The sequence below is a fragment of the Procambarus clarkii genome, chromosome 34 (assembly GCF_040958095.1).
Source record: "Procambarus clarkii isolate CNS0578487 chromosome 34, FALCON_Pclarkii_2.0, whole genome shotgun sequence".
NCBI lineage: Eukaryota > Metazoa > Arthropoda > Malacostraca > Decapoda > Cambaridae > Procambarus > Procambarus clarkii.
In genome coordinates, this window is record NC_091183.1 from 18,791,304 (window position 1) to 18,809,186 (window position 17,883).

General features: G+C 37.6%; 1 long non-coding RNA gene across 1 annotated transcript; it reads right to left on the bottom strand.

The window, feature by feature from the left end:
- Positions 1–3,826: 3,826 nt before the first annotated feature.
- Positions 3,827–12,842, bottom strand: LOC138370963 (uncharacterized). The gene is made up of 4 exons (XR_011230277.1): positions 12,744–12,842; positions 7,948–8,107; positions 7,150–7,256; positions 3,827–4,428 (listed from the first exon to the last, which is right to left on the bottom strand). It is a non-coding gene; the product is annotated as an uncharacterized lncRNA (long non-coding RNA).
- Positions 12,843–17,883: the final 5,041 nt, after the last annotated feature.

The window sequence follows — 17,883 nt, forward strand, 5'->3', positions numbered from 1 at the left end:
TATTAATAGGGTATTAAAAGTATCAACACAAGACAGAACACAAACAATGGGTATTGAATAGAAGTGTTTGTAGAAAGCCTATTGGTCCATATTTCTTGATGCTTCTATATTGGAGCGGAGCACCCACACCATACCTCAACCCCAACCCCAGGCCGCCACAGCCTTAGACAGGCAGATGCGCACGGAGACGCCGGGCACTCAGTTGTCGCCATACGTAGAGGCGTTAAGTAAAGGCGAGGGAGCCAAGCTGAGGAACTGTGGCGCGGGTTCATCAGGCGGGAAGCAGCCCTCAGCTGCAAGTTCGAGCCACCCTGCGCGGGGTACCAACAGAGATCCGCGGAGGTGTTACTCCTGCTGGAAGCGCGGGCATATACAGAGGGATTGCGAAGTCACTCCTACGAAAGCATGAAAGCAGGCTCCTAGTGATAGCAGGCCTACTTTTGAGGTGAAAGTGGAAGGTGTGAGATTGACAGCTTTTGTTGATACAGGAAGCCAGGCAACGGTAATTAAAAAGTCAGCCTTCAGCAATTTTAAGTATGCACGTCTTCAACGTTGCGCAAAGACATTAACAGCAGTCAATGGGGAAAAGATTGAGATCGTAGGTCAAGGTACAGTTAATTTTGAGATTGATGGGGCATTGCAGCCTCACACATGTACGATCGTAGAGAACCTTGATTTTCCTGGTCACATCTTAATGGGAACTGATTTTCTGTCGCGATTTAATTATTCCTTGTCTGCTCAAAAAGGGGCTAGGAACTGCAGGTTGCAGTTGGGACAGACTTCCTACCCAGTGGAGATGATCGACCATCCCCCAGTTGTAGCTTCAATTAAGAGGAAGCTGAAATATAATGCGCACTATCCAAAATTGATTTTTAAGTCTCTTCCAGACACAGTTAAGAGGTCATGCGCATTGCATGCATTGACCAAACAGAGTTGCCCACCACATTCTGTTAAATTTATTAAAGTAGCCGTGGGACGTCACATACAACCAGGTACCACCCTTCAGGTGGCTGGGAGATGTGATAGTTTATTAATTCCTCATCACTTAGTTGTAGTGCTCGATAAAGGTGCACTCATTCCTGTTGTCAATCTTTCACATAAGACTTTTCGCTTCAGGGCAGGTGATAGGGTATCTCAGGGAACCATGGTGGAGGACACAGAAATCTTTCACCATGAGTCAGCTGAGACGCCAGCCGTCACTGCACAATGTAGTGCACTGAATATGTTGAACACTAAAACACCATCCAAAGTACAATACGAAACGAGAAATGTTGCACAGAATGTAGAGGAAGTGGAAAAATTAATTTCAGCACTTGATTTGCAACATGTTGCACAGGCGGATAGGAAGGCACTGAGAGGAGTTTTACGAAAATTCCCGAAATTGTTTGCGACAGAGGATGACCAGATTGGTCTCCTTGATAAGATCGAGCACACCATTCCAACTGGTGACCATTTGCCTGTGTACACAAGACAGTGGAGGTTGCCGGAACAGGCAAAGAACATTATCAGGGAGGAGTGCCAGAAAATGTTGAGACAGGGCGTGATAGAGCCTAGTACGTCACCGTGGCTCTCTCCTGTTGTGCTAGTTCGGAAACCGGACGGTAGTTATCGTTTCTGTGTTGACTACCGGAAGGTGAACGAACTAACTAAGGGTGATGTGTATCCGTTGCCCCGAATACAGGAGATAATAGATCAATTTGGTGCTGCTAAGTATTTCTCAACTCTTGACGCAAAATCGGCGTATTGGGCGATTCCGGTGGCAGAACAAGATAGGGAAAAAACAGCATTCTCGGATGGTAGGCACACTTATCAATTCCGTAGGATGCCGTTTGGTTTGAAGACAGCGCCTTCGTCGTTTCAGAGGGCCATCAACTTTATCCTTAGTCCGGTACTGGGTAGGCATTCTTTAGCGTACCTGGATGATGTTGTCATATATTCCAGGACGTTTGAGGAACACCTACAGGACTTGACTGAGACTTTGAAGTTGTTAGATCAGGCAGGTTTCAGGCTGAATGTTCAGAAGTGCACCCTGGCGGCTCAGAAATTCAAATTTCTGGGGTTCCAGGTGTGCCCAGACGGTATCCGACCTGACCCAGATTCTTGCCGCGCCATTGCTGACATGCCTACTCCAAGGACAGCAAAGGACGTGCGTAGGTTTTTGGGGGCGGCCGGATATTTTCGTCGTCACATTGAAGGTTTCGCTGGCATTTCAGCACCCCTGACTGATCTGACAAAGAAAAATGCGAAGTTTGTGTGGAAATCAGAACATGACGAGGCCTATCGCAAACTGAAAGACCAACTAATCACGACACCGGTATTGGCTATTCCTGATTTTGAGAAAGAGTGGGAAGTGCACACTGACGCCAGCGGTATTGCTATTGGCGGGTGCTTAATTCAGCGAGACGCAGATAATTTACCCCATCCAGTAGCCTATTTCAGTAGGAAGGTCAAAGGACCTGAAGTTCGTTATTCAGCTACCCAGCAAACATTTTCATGTTTTTAAAACATCCTAAAAACGACATTTCATTGTTTTCAGCACGTTTATAATTACGTTTAGAAAAGGTTTTTTGAGAACTTTTATATACAACCTTAGAACGTATATAATTAACATTTCTAAAAACTTTTTTATGATCTTTTAATTACCTACATTAAAGCGTTTAGGGTAAATTAGGGTATAATAATTTTGTAATTCATATCTGAAATAGAAAGGGAGAGAAAGAAAGAAGACATATCTGAGATAGAAATGGACATCCTATATATGTATGTGTAAATTACAAATAAATAGGGTACAAAAAGAGAATTAAAATATTATATTTATTTAATTAAGAATGAGTAATACAACAAAATATATGTAATAGCTCGAAATATATAGACTATATCTATAACAGAATATAAAAGTAAAAATTTAAAAATCTATATATGCAATATGTGAACACAATAGATTTTGTGATCAAGCAGCCTGTGATTCATGTCATGCTGAGATCAGTCTGACGTTATAAGCAGTTATTGTTACTTAAAACTAAAACAAGTAAAATTTTCCGAGTATACATATAACACTATAGTTTTTCTATGACTAATAATAAAAATCTATTAATCAAAAGTTTAGGACTAATTAACTAAAAATAAAAATCTACAAGTGAATGTAAACACAGTCAAGTATAATATTCATGTAGAAAGAGAAAGAAAAAGAGAGAGAAGGAAAGAAAGAGAAAGAAAGAAAGGGAGAAAGAGAAAGAAAAGAAAAAACAGTCATGTATAATATTCATATTAGCACCATGCAATATAACTTAGATTAAGTAAAAAATCTCAGACATTTTTAAATCAAATGAAATATGAGAGCCAGAGAGAGAGACCCAGAGCCAGAGAGAGAGAGCGAGAGCCAGAGAGAGAGCGCCACAGAGCCAGAGAGAGAGAGCGTGAGCCAGAGAGAGTCAGAGAGAGAGAGAGAGCCAGAGAGAGAGAGAGAGCCAGAGAGTGAGAGAGAGAGAGCCAGAGAGAGAGAGAGCCAGAGAGAGAGAGAGAGCCAGAGAGAGCGAGAGCCAGAGAGAGAAAGAGAGCCAGAGAGAGCGAAAGAGCCAGAGAGAGCGAGAGAGCCAGAGAGAGAGAGAGAGAGAGCCAGAGAGAGAGAGAGAGAGAGAGCCAGAAAGAGAGAGAGAGCCAGAGAGAGAGAGAGAGCTAGAGAGAGAGAGAGAGCCAGAGAGAGAGAGAGAGCCAGAGAGAGAGAGAGAGAGAGAGCCAGAGAGAGAGAGAGAGCCAGAGAGAGAGAGAGAGAGAGAGAGAGCCAGAGAGAGAGAGAGAGAGAGCCAGAGAGAGAGAGAGAGCCAGAGAGAGAGAGAGAGAGCCAGAGAGAGAGAGAGCAAGAGAGCCAGAGAGAGCGAGAGAGAGAGAGCCAGAGAGAGAGAGAGCCAGAGAGAGAGAGAGAGCAAGAGAGCCAGAGAGAGAGAGAGAAAGAGAGAGACAGACAGAGACAGAAAGACACACACACAACAAAAGAGGAGACAGAACAAAATTAAGGCAAGGAGAGAGAAGACAGAACAGAAACAACAGAGAGAGGAGAGAAATGAGAAATCATTGAAGAGAAGGGGAAGAGAAACACAAGATAAGAAAAAGATACAAGAAAAATATACAAGATAAAAATGACATAAATGAATACCACAAATATAAAAAGTAAAGGAAGAGAGAAGCTAGAAGAGACAGGAAACGAGAGGTGTTAGAAGAGAGGAGGAAAGGAGAGATTAAAAGACAAGAAAAACAGGAGAGAAACGTAAAAGAAATAAAAAAAAGGGACATTTGTGAGGAGAGAAAATAAAGAGACCAGAGAAGACCATATATCAAGAGTGTGAGGATAAAGACTTATATATTTTCTTAGTAGACATCCTCTGGCTCTTGTTGCCCCTCTTGTATACGAATTGTACTTGCAAGTTTTCCCTGAAAAGATATTAACAAAATTAATATTTAATTATTTATTTATATAAATTACACACACACAAACTTATATATATATATATATATATATATATATATATATATATATATATATATATATATATATATATATATATAATATATATAGACCAGAGACCAATTATATATATATATATATATATATATATAATTTCGTAAACCTCACCCTGTAAACATTCATGTTTCTACATGTTAAACAAGCTACGAGGATGAGGGAAGGGGATGTTCCCTCCATGCTGGATATTATATTTACCAGGAAAGAGAATGATATATTTATCATTCAGTACCTCCCTCCTTTGGTACCTCCCTCCTTTTACCCAAGTGACATTGTCACTTGGGTTAAAGTGACCATGTCTTTTTGGGAATAAAGTATGCAATGCATTATAATCTGGAAGAAAATGAGCTTGAAGCAGTTGAAAAACCTGACTTGTGGAGAGGTCATTATGGGGAACTCAGATATTTCCTTAAGGAATTTGACAAACACTTGCTGTTAGGACATGAAGTAAATGAGATGTATGTCAAGTTTTGTGAAATATATGATAATGGCACAACAAAATTTATACTAAAGCAGAGATGCAGAACTAGGAAAAGGGGAAAAATTGCCCAAACATACAAGCAATACACAGATGCGAGAAACAACAATAGCAGTAAGGAGAGGGGCAGAAAGACTGACTTTCGGTCATATTCAACAACACAAATATACATACACACACACACATTATTGGAAAAAATTGGAATTGGAATATTGGAAAAAATAATTAAAACTAAATGGGTAGAACACCTGGAGAGAAATGATATAATTTCAGACAGACAGTATGGTTTTCGATTTGGAAGATCCTGTGTATCGAATTTACTCAGTTTCTATGATCGAGCAACAGATATATTACAGGAAAGAGATGGTTGGGTTGACTGCATCTATTTGGACCTAAAAAAGGCATTCGACAGTTCCACATAGAGAGGTTGTTCTGGAAACTGGAAAATATTGGAGGGGTGACAGGTAAGCTTCTAATATGGATGAAAAATTTTCTGACATAGAAAAATGAGGGCAGTAATCAGAGGCAATGTATCGGACTGGAGAAATGTCACAAGTGGAGTACCACAGGGTTCAGTTCTTGCACCAGTGATGTTTATTGTCTACATAAATGATCTACCAGTTGGTATACAGAATTACATGAACATGTTTGCTGATGATGCTAAGATAATAGGAAGGATAAGAAATTTAGATGATTGTCATGCCCTTCAAGAAAACCTGGATAAAATAAGTATATGGAGCACCACTTGGCAAATGGAATTTAATGTTAATAAATGCCATGTTATGGAATGTGGAACAGGAGAACATAGACCCCACACAACCTATACATTATGTGAGAAATCTTTAAAGAATTCTGATAAAGAAAGAGATCTAGGGGTGGTTCTAGATAGAAAACTATCACCTGAGGACCACATAAAGAATATTGTGCGAGGAGCCTATGCTACGCTTTCTAACTTTAGAATTGCGTTTAAATACATGGATGGTGATATACTAAAGAAATTGTTCATGACTTTTGTTACGCCAAAGCTAGAATATGCAGCTGTTGTGTGGTGCCCAACAACAGAAGTTGGCCCATATCTTAAGAAGCACATCAACAAACTGGAAAAGGTGCAAAGACATGCTACTAAGTGGCTCCCAGAACTGAAGGGCAAGAGCTACGAGGAGACGTTAGAGGCATTAAATATGCCAAAACTAAAAGACAGAAGAGGTGATATGATCACTACATACAAAATAGTAACAGGAATTGATAAAATCGACAGGGAAGATTTCCTGAGACCTGGAACTTCAAGAACAGGAGGTCATAGATTGAAACTAGCTTAACACAGATGCTAAAGAAATATAAGAAAATTCACTTTCGCAAATAGAGTGGTAGACGGTTGGAACAAGTTAGGTGAGAAGGTGGTGGAGGCCAAGACTGTCAGTAGTTTCAAAGCGTTATATGACAAAGAGTGCTGGGAAGACGGTCTCATCCTTTAACTACACTTAGGTAATTACACACACACACACACATACATATATATATATATATATATATATATATATATATATATATATATATATATATATATATATATATATATATATATATATATATATATATGTCGTACCTAGTCGCCAGAACGCACTTTTCAGCCTACTATGCAAGGCCCGATTTGCCTAATAAGCCAAGTTTTCATGAATTAATATATTTTCTCTATTTTTTTTCTTATGAAATGATAAAGCTATCCATTTCATTATGTATGAGGTCAATTCTTTTTTTATTGGAGTTAAAATTAATAGAGATATATGACCGAACCTAACCTATCTTTATAGGTTAGGTTAGGTAGCTGAAAATGTTAGGTTAGGTAGTCGAAAAAACATTAATTCAAGAAAACTTGGCTTATTAGGCAAATCGGGCCTTGCATAGTAGGCTGAGATGTGCGTTCTGGCTACTAGGTACGACACATTATATATATATTTATATATATATATATATATTTATTTATATATATATATATATATATATATATATATATATATATATATATATATATATTTATATATATATATATATATATATATATATATATATATATATATATATATATATATATATATATATATATATATTGGACAATTAGTAAAAAAAAAAAAAAAAATTTAAATTATTTTACCTTGTACCTAGATCCACCAGGCCTGTTTGGTGCCTGTTTCAGTACTTCAGACATCTGGAAGGTCACATCCTCCTCCTCAACTTGTGGATGTGCGTTGATAGATGATTCTGTAAAATTAAGTTATTTATATAATAATAAATTCAGTATAACAATAATATTCTGTAAAATTAAAAGTAATTTATACATCAATCAGATAAAACTCTCCAGAGATGGTGATACACAACATATAAAGGACAAGTTTCAGAACAAAATATGCATTTAGGAATAAGGTTTTGTACATGTAGGTAGCACATGAGAAAATAAGTGGAAGGTGATCAAGTTTATATTAACATGTTAATGACTTTGTTAAGGCTTTGCAAGAATGAAAAAATATTAATAATATAATATCACCTACCAATTAATTGTACATCATTTATAAGTCAATTATTTGCATTATTATTATTCAATACTAATGATATAAAAATGCATTTTGTAATCTACTATTTATGCAAGTATTAAGCACAGGATCATGAAATAAACTGCAAAATACTGTAATGGATAAACCAATTAAGTTTACATTTTCCTATAGCTAAGTCAGTCAGTTCTATTAGCAGCAGAGAACAATTATGCCCAACCTCTATTAAATGAAACAATCTTAAGAGCAAGTGATAGAAATATAATCATTTATGCTTGGGATTATGGAATGGTTCCAAATATGAAAAATATTAAGTTTTTTGGTTAAAATTTTTTAACTTAAAATTTACATTTTTAAGTGAATTTTAAACTTTAAAAAAATTATTTAATTTTTTGGTTACTTACTTAAAATAACATTATATAGTTCTTGTTTTTGTAGAAATGCCAATTTCTTCTTTTGCCCTTCCAGACTGTATAGTGACCACAGGCCGTTTGTTCATATCTTCATTATTCTTCGAACTGTGGTTGCACAATCAGACCCACGTACACTGGTTAAAAGCATCACCTAAAAGCAACAACAAAAATGTAGTACACTGACGAATTTTGAATATATATATATATATATATATATATATATATATATATATATATATATATATATATATATATATATATATATATATATATATTAGTTGATTTTATACCCGCATTAGGTCAGGTGATAATACAATGAAGGTGAAAACATGGGGGGATACATAAGGGATAAACATAGGGGCTGCAGAAGGCTTATTGGCCCATACGAGGCATCTCCTATCTAAACACAAAGATTAATCCAGTGTAATTGGCCTGTTATGTTGTAACATAACATATATATATATATATATATAATGTGTATATATATATATATATATATATATATATATATATATATATATATATATATATATATATATATATATATATATATATATATATATATATATATATATGTATGCCATATACATATATATGCTATGTTGTATGCTACAACTTGGCTGATAATAAAGCCATTCACAACTGCAGGCCTAATAAAAAAAGGAGGTGGCATAGCAATATCTTACAAAGATACCTTCATCTGCAATAGTCTCATTAGTAATAGAGACGACTATTGTGAATATACCTTTGCCAAGTTCTCCAGTAAATCCCTTAAATCCTCCTTGACTATAAGTGCCATCTATAGATTTCCCAATACCGACATAGCTTCATTCTCAGATAACGTAAGGAATCTTATCATAAATAACAATCTCAACAAAAATCAAACCAACTTAGTGGTTTGTAATGGTGAACAAAACATGCAGATACTTATATATAACCTGTGAATAGAGTGTAATAACACCAAAACTATTTGTTTATTGTTTTATGACCATAATAATTGAATCACTAATATGATTCACTAATATATAATCCTAATAATAATCACTAATATATAATCCATTGAGCATGCTGCATCTCTTTCAGTCTCTTTGCAATTTGAACAAGAGGGTTTTTAATTGATCGAACCATATTCTTAAAGTAAAGTAAATGAGATGTATTCCATATTTTGCAAAATATACGATGAAGGCACACAAACATTCATACCAAAACTGAAGGGCAGGATTTATGAGGAGACATTAGAGGCATTAAATATTCCAAACTAGAAGACAGAAGGAAAAGAGGAGATATGATCACTACGTACAAAACAGTAACAGGAATTGATAAACTTGATAGGGAAGATTTCCCGAGACCTGGAATTTCAAGAACAAGAGGTTATAGATTTAAACGAACTAAACAAAGATGCCGAAGAAATGTAAGACAATTCACTTTTGCAAACAGAATGGTAAACGGTTGGAACATGTTAGGTGAGAAGGTGGTGGAGGCCAAATCCGTCAAAAGTTTCAAAGCATTATATGACAAAGAGTGCTGGGAAAATGGGACACCACGAGTGTAGCTCTCCATCCATCTGATTGATAACCCAAATGAATTTTTCATGGATATGATACCAACATCAAATCATAAATCAGATTTGATCCTATCCCCACTGGATTTTGAAGAAGCCATAGACAGTATGCCTATGCACTCTGCACCAGGCCCTGACTCTTGGAACTCTATATTCATCAAGAACTGTAAAAAACGTTATCGCAGGCCCTTCACATTCTTTGGAGACAAAGCCAAGATACTGGCATTGTCCCTGACATACTAAAAACAGCAGAGATAGCACCGCCCCATAAAGGAGGAAATAAGGCAGAGGCAAAAAACTACAGACCGATAGCACTAACATCGCACATCATAAAAATCTTTGAGAGAATGCTAAGAAGTAAGATCACAAAATACATGGAATCACAGCATCTCCATAACCCCAGACAACATGGTTTCAGAACAGGGCGCTCTTGCCTATCACAGTTGCTGGACCACTCTGACATGGCACTAGATGCCATGGAAGACAAACAAAACGCTTTGACAAAAAATAGCCTTTGACAAATGTGACCATTGTGTTATTGCACATAAAATGCGTTCAAAAGGAATTACCGGAAAAATAGGCAGATGGATATACAACTTCCTGACTAATAGAACCCAATGTGTAGTAGTCAACAAAATAAAATCTGGACCATCAACCGTAAAGAGCTCAGTCCCCAAGCGTACTGTGCTTGCTCCAATACTTTTTCTCATCCTCATATCGGACATAGACAAGGACACAACCTATAGTACTTGATCATCCTTTGCAGACGACACTAGAATCTTCACGAGAGTAGGCAACATAGAGGACACGGCAAACCTCCAATCAGATGTAAATCAGGTCTTTCTATGGGCTACAGAAAATAACATGGTGATTAACGAACATAAGTTTCAGCTCATGCGCTACGGAAAAAATAAAAAATATAAAAACGGAAACCACTTACAAAACTCAGTCAAATCATAACATTGAACGGAAAAGCAACGTAAAGGATTTGGGTGTACTGATGTCAGAAGGCCTTACATTTAAAGAACACAATAAAGTAGCCGTCACAACTGCAAGAAAAATGACAGGATAGATAACAAGAACTTTTCACACTAGAGATGCTATACCGATGATGATAGTTTTCAAGACGCTAGTGCTCTCTAGAGTGGAATACTGCTGCATAATGAAAGCCCCTTTCAAAGCTGGAGAAATTACTGACCTATACTTATGCATTTATCTTCGGTTTAACACAACAGGCACCAGACACACGCTAGGCATCATACACACTAGGATAAAACAAACATTAGGCCAGAAGTCAGAAAAGAATTCAAAGAATTTTACTGGAAAGGCTTGCTGTTAGGAAAGGAAGTAATTGAGATGAATTAATGCACAGTATGTCAATTTTGTGAAATATATGATAAAGGAACAAAAACATTTATACCAAAACAAAGATGCAGAACTAGGAAACAGGATTTGTTCAACTGAAATTTCAAGACGGACAGAGACCAAAAGACACAAAAATGGAATCAATATACGAAGAGGCCAAACCCCCAAACATACCAGTAATACAAAGAGAAACAACTACACGGCAGTGAGGAGAGAGGCAGAAAGAAATTTTGAAAAAAAGGAACAAACAAATGTAAAGTAGAACAAATCATATTCTATAAATACAGCAACAACCAATTGCAGGTAAAGGATAATATTCAGAGCTTTTAAATGCATGGATGGCGAAATACTCAAGAAATTGTTCACGACTTTTGTTAGACCAAAGTTGGAATATGCAGCGGTTGTATGGTGCCCATATCTTAAGAAGCACATAAACAAACTGGAAAAGGTGCAAAGACATGCTACTAAGTGGCTCCCAGAACTGAAGGACAAGAACTATGAGGAGAGGTTAGAGGCATTAAATATACCAAATATACTACACAAATATATATACTACACATGCACAATAAACTACCCTACACAGGCTGAGTATGGTGTGTACAATAAATTATTAGCTAAAAGATAAGACTGAGTTTGTATAAATGGGGGTTAAGTCAGAGTGGGAAAATGTAAGTGGAGTGCCTAAAAACCCTGTCCTGGGACCTCTGTAATTCATAATATATACAAATAATTTAGACTCAGGTTTGATCAGCAATATTTGAAAATTTCCAGACGATACAAAAGGGATTTTTTTCTGGATTCAGGATTATTTTTTTATGGCTGAAAACAGGTTTTCAAAAAGCATTAATGTAAAAAGCATTAGGCTGAAAACAGGTTTTCAGCAATAAAAGAAATACAGTATTGCTGGAACAACCGTCGACATCTTCAAGAGAAAACCTGAACATCTTCAAGAAGTGAAGATGACCTTGAGAAGAAGTATAGGTTGGGAGAAGTATAGGTTAGGAATTGTCTCCAAAGAATTCTCAAAGAATTACTCGTTATTGCTATCCAAGATAATTAGACGAGCCAAAGCTAAATACTACGAAGATAAATTTACCCAAATAAAGAGTACCTTACCTAAAAATATGTATGTACCTTACGTAAATAAACATTTGATTTTGAAGTGCCGGACAAACAAGGCTGTGGTGGATATGTGGGCCTGAGGGGCCTGTCCAAGCAACAGCCTGTTGGACCAAGCTCTCACATGTCAAGCCTGGCCTTGGAAGGGCTTGGTGAGTAGAACAACTACCAGAACCCTATAATGCATGTATCAAGGTGTCCAGGCAGTGAGCACCACATAATGCAGTGCAGTCCTGTAAGAATAAGCACAGTAAGTATGGGCATGGAGGGGGTGCAGCAGTGGCTTGTGAAGGGCTGGAGAGTAAATGGACATGCCCAGGGGTAAAAAGCATTAGGGTAACAGAACATAGCCCATAAAAATAGTAATGACAATGAATGAATAATTATATGAATGCAATAATACTTCATATCTCAATAGGAATACTAAGCAGGATGCAAGACAAGGTACTGGTGGTGATAGTGGTTGGTACAAGTCCTCACATCCCCACAGACACCAGTAACAGCCCTCACCTCCCAACACAGTACCCTTGTAGCGAGTTAATCTTATACTCGCTTCATTATCTTATAGCATAACTAATTAACACTAATTACAGAAGCTACACAGGTGATACTTTGGTGTGAGTTGAGCGCACTGAGCGTCGGTATCGCTACACCCTTGTTCCTTAACAACCCTTTGGACCTTTATTACAGAAAAATAGAATCAATTAATTTAATAAAATATAAAATATAAGTGCTTACTTACGATAATACTATCGGTGGAACACAAAATCTTCTTCTTCTTGATAGTAGGTGCAGTTTGCATGAAGGGTTAGTCCTCGCCATGACTGAACTGACGACAAAATGGCCGATGTGTTGATATGGCGTCAGATGACGCTGTGACGTCACAGGTGAGGGACGCTTTGCGCATTACTCCCTCGTACTTAAAAAGTACTACAGGTACTTTTTGGTTTTATTTTTGAATATGGCAGAAGTTGGACAGCTTTTCAAATCATTATAAGGGAGTGAGTTCCATAGACTAGGTCCCTTTATTTACATAGAGTGTTTACATAGATTAAGTTTGACTCTGGGGATATCAAAGAGATATTTATGTCTGGTGGGGACGTGGCCATGTGTTCTATTACATCTGTCCAGGAAGAGTTTCAGAACAGGGTTTGCAGTTAGAAAAAGGGCTTTATAAACGTAATTTACACAGGAGAATGTATGGAGTGAATTTGTTTAGCATGTTTAAGGATTTGAACAAGGGAGCTGTGTGTTGTCTGAAGGTAGAGTTAGTTATTCTCCTGATAGCAGATTTTTACTGGATGATGATGGGCTTGAGGTAGTTTGCAGAGGTTGAACCCCAAGCACAAACGCCATAAGAATGATAGGGATAGATAAGTGCATAATAGAGTGAGAGGAGAGCAGAGTAGGGTACATAATATCTGATCTTAAACAGTATACCAACTGTTTTAGAAACCTTTTTAGTTATGTGTTGTATATGGGTGCGGAAGTTGAGTCTCTTGTCTAAGTATAGGCTAAGAAACTTTCCATCATTTTTATTGCTAATGTTTACATTATCTATCTGAAGCTGAATTGCATTTGTTGATTTGTTTCCAAATAAGATATAGTAGGTCTTTTCTATGTTTTGTGTGAGGTTTGTTGGTTGACATCCACAAGTAGACTTTTTTTAATTAATTGTTTACAACATTATTTAACAGGAGTGGGTTGGGGTCAGAGTAGATGAGTAGTATCATCAGCCAACAATATAGGTTTAAGTATGTTAGAGACATTAGGGAGATCATTGATGTATATAAGAAACAGGAGGGTCCTAGGATGCTGCTCTGTGGCACCTTTACGGTAATTAAGTGGTAGAGTGGGAGAGGTTATATCATTGATGGCTTCATATTGGTGTCTGTTACTAAGATAGGATCGGATATAGTTTAGGGCAAGGCCACGGATTCCATAATGGTGGAATTTAAGTAAGAGGTAGTTATGGTTAACAGTATCAAAGGCCTTTCTCAGGCCGATGAAGAGTTCAATTGGAAACTCACTTTTGTCAAGGGCTGAGAAGATTAAGTCAAGCAGACAAACAATAGCATCATTGGTACTCTTTTGGGAGCGGAAGCCAAACTGACAGGGACTTAGTATATTGAATTTTACAAGATTGGAGTAGAGCTGTTTGTAAAAAAAAAAAAAATAATTTTGATAATATAGGTAGATTCGATATGGGTCTGTAATTATTTATGTCTGCCGTGTTACCTCCTTTATGAACTGGCGTTACTCTTGCTTTTTTAAGGATATCAGGGAAGGTATGACACTCTAGGGATTTGTTGAACAGCAGTGCTATGGATGGTGCAAGGGCATGGGAGGCACGCCTGTGTACCATCGATGGTATTTCACTAATGTTCCCAGCTTTGGTTTTTAGCGAGTGAATGATGGACACAACATCTGTAGGGCTGACCGGAGAGAGGAGAAGAGAGTTTGGATAGCTGCGTGAAAGATATGTGGTAACATATGTCTGAGTCTCTGGGATTTTTCGGGCAAGGTGAGCACCAAACGATGAAAAGTAGCTATTAAATTCAGTTGCTGTTTCAAGATCTGTTGCAGGTGTATAACCATCCTTGGAGATTTTTATCTTATTATGTAAATGTTGTTTAGCTCCTAGGATGGTAGAGATGGCTCTCCATGTGCTTTTTATGTTGCCTTTTGCTTCTTTGAATCTATTCTCGTAATAGGAACGCTTTGCTCTTATTATACTGGTAAGCACTGATGAATACCTCTTAACTACTTCTTTTCCAACTAGGCCAATCCTAAGTTTTTTTTTCATATTCATGTTTCTTGTCGATTGCTTTAAGTATGCCATTAGTGAGCCAGGGATTATTTAACCTTTTTGCCAGTTACTTGCTTGGTGAGGAGAGGACAATAAGTATTGTAAAGGCTTTAAATTTTGGAAAGAGGCTAGTTAACGAATTATTATCCTGTGTATTGATAAATTTAGATTCCCAGTTTACATTGTGGAGGGCATTTGTGAGATTGCCTATTGCCGCTTCACATTGTAACCTAAAGGTAATTTTCTTGTTACCTGGTGGTGTTATGGCCATGTTCGCTACAAGGAAGGTAGGATAGTGGTCAGTTGTTCTGTCAGTGATTATACTTGATGTAAGAGGAGCTGTTATGTTGGTCCATCAGTGATCCAGGGTAGTCGCAGATGTTTGAGTGACTCGGGTGGGCCTGGTGATTGCGGGGATGAGCATACAGGAATTCATGCTGTTGAGGAAACAGTCTACTTGAGGGTTATTTTGTAGCCCTAGGTCAATATTGAAATCACCTCTGAGAACTATGTGATTTTTGTTGAGATTATTGTTTATGATAAGGTTCCTCAAGTTGTTATTGTATTTGTGTCTAGCTTCAGACACAAGCATGTTACAGTTATGTCTTAAAGAGTTGAGAGCAATTAAGGATGATAAAGAGTCACTTACAACTAATGTATCAAGTTTGGATACTTGTACACATTTCAGTGCAAGGAGCAAGGCAAATAGTTCAGTCTGAAGGGTAGAGGCCCAGTTGTTTATACGGACTCCCCACTCAAAATATAAGTCATATCCTATTGCCAGGACAACTGCACTTCCAGCTGCACCCGTTGGGCGCTGTAGGAAACCTTCAGTGTATATGATTTGAGAGAGAGAATGCTCTGTGGACAGAGCATCAATATGGCTTAAGACGTTGAGCTTTGCCTCAAGACAAAGCTGGGACTGATCTCTAATTTGCTCCTTTGATGGAAAGGGAGGGATTAAAATTGAAAAGGGTGTAATTTCCTACAGTGCAGGAAAGTGCTATTGTTGTCTCTCTTGGTACAAATTATAAATCTGATACTTTCTGAGTTCAGTTCCAATTTTATTTATCTATTTGAAACAATGTTTACATTCAATAAAGAAATTCTGGAGGGCTTCTGTGCAACGGTTAGGATGAGCTAGCCTAAGCATTTTTATACCAATTTGACAGTTATTTTCAGTAACACGATAAACAACGCTCGGAATATTAAGTTCCTTTCTCATATTAAGTATCTTTGTGGTACGAAGGCACCCAAGGATTATCCTCAAGGCTTCGTTCTGCAATTTTTCAAGCCCTCCAAGCTTTCTTTCAGGATGCCTTAAAGTTAGTTTAGTTCATTTATTATGCACCCCATACCCATCTTGTGGGCGGTAGTGGATAGGGTTGCAGAGGCACATAATGGGCTCAGGGACTGAACCCAACAATTCATTTAGCTAAGCAAGTTACAATCTTGATGAGCTAGTTACAAAATTCAGTATAAGTCGTCACATCAACAATAGGTTCGAGATCGATCACAAGTACAGTTTCTAAATTAAGCAACTGACATATGTGGAGAGCTAGTGTCACAATTGATATGTTTGTCCTGCACACCGCTCCCCATCCAGTGGGCAGCGGTGGATAGGTTACAATCACTTAGTTACTACTTACAGTTAGCAAACTGGGGATATTTGGCTAAAATTTCTGGTACCAGATCATTTTGAATGAAATATTGACACATCGTTGGTACATTGGTTATAGAATTGTCTCTGAATTCACTATCACATAGTGACGAAGGGGTGTGCAAATAATTTTGTTGACAGTTAACATTTGGTCAGGTCTACATCGGCAGATAATGAGAATTCCCAGAAATACTTGTAACCGAGTCTAAGCCGAGCAGTAGTAACATCTAGAAGTCTGCTGATTTTATTGGATGAACCATAGATGTGTGGCTCCTTTTGCATAATAGTATTGAACGAAAGTTAATCTCCCCAAACACTTTCGCGTTTTGGGCAAGTTACCCCTCCACTCTCTCCATTTTTGTTTGGACATTCCCTGGTAGTGCGCGGAAATACTGAAGAGTGTATACTCTTTTCAACTTTGTCACCTTAATTCTCGTCCTATGTCTTTCATTTTGGTATCAATGCGTTCGCAATAGAATTCCCAACAGAACTATGTGCATATAATGTCAAAGACAGCAGCGCGCTCCACCCGCCGACAAGATGAATGTAGGCCAAGGGTACCAGAAAAAGAAAGCTGAGCCACCCTCAGGCAACTCTCATTACATTAGAGAGCGTGATAATACTGAAAAGTGTATACCCTTTTCAACTTTGTTACCTCAATTCTCATCCTAGTTTTTTCAATTTGGCATCAATGTGTTCGCAATAGAATTCTCTACAGGACTAAAGGCATATAAACTCCAAAAGCCCGGCTTACCATCCGCAACAAACAGAGTAAGCGAGAGTGTGTTACCAGGGAGCGCACAAGAGCGATAAAATGTATACACTCTTTTCATTTTGGTCACCCCAATTGTCATCCTAGGTCTTTCATTTTGGTATCAATGTGTTAGCAATAGAATTATCTACAGGTTTAAATGCATATAAACTCCAAAAGCAAGGTGTACCATCCGCACAAAACAGAGAAAGTGAGAGAAAGTAACCCGGGAGCACTCTAGTGCAATGTAATGTGAACACTCTTTTCACTTTGGTTACCTCAATTCTCGTCATATGTCTTTCATTTTGGTATCAATGTGTTCGCAATTGTATCTGCTGGCATTTTACCCTTTGCTTGGATCTGAAGGGTTTTAGGCTCACCACGATGCAATCTGATAGTACCACAGGTGTATATACCTATCTTCAAGCAGCAATTCACTCATTCAAACCGACTTATAATAGTTATCCATATATAAATGGTAATCTTTGTTCTACCTGTTAACCTGTCATATGAAGAAAGATTGTCAAAGCTTATATTACATTCTCTAGAAAAGCAAAGAATTAGGAGTGACATATGGTAGAGGTGCACAATGGGATGAATGGACATAACAAAGGGGACATTAATGGGGTATTAAAAGTAGCAACACAAGACAGAACTCAAAA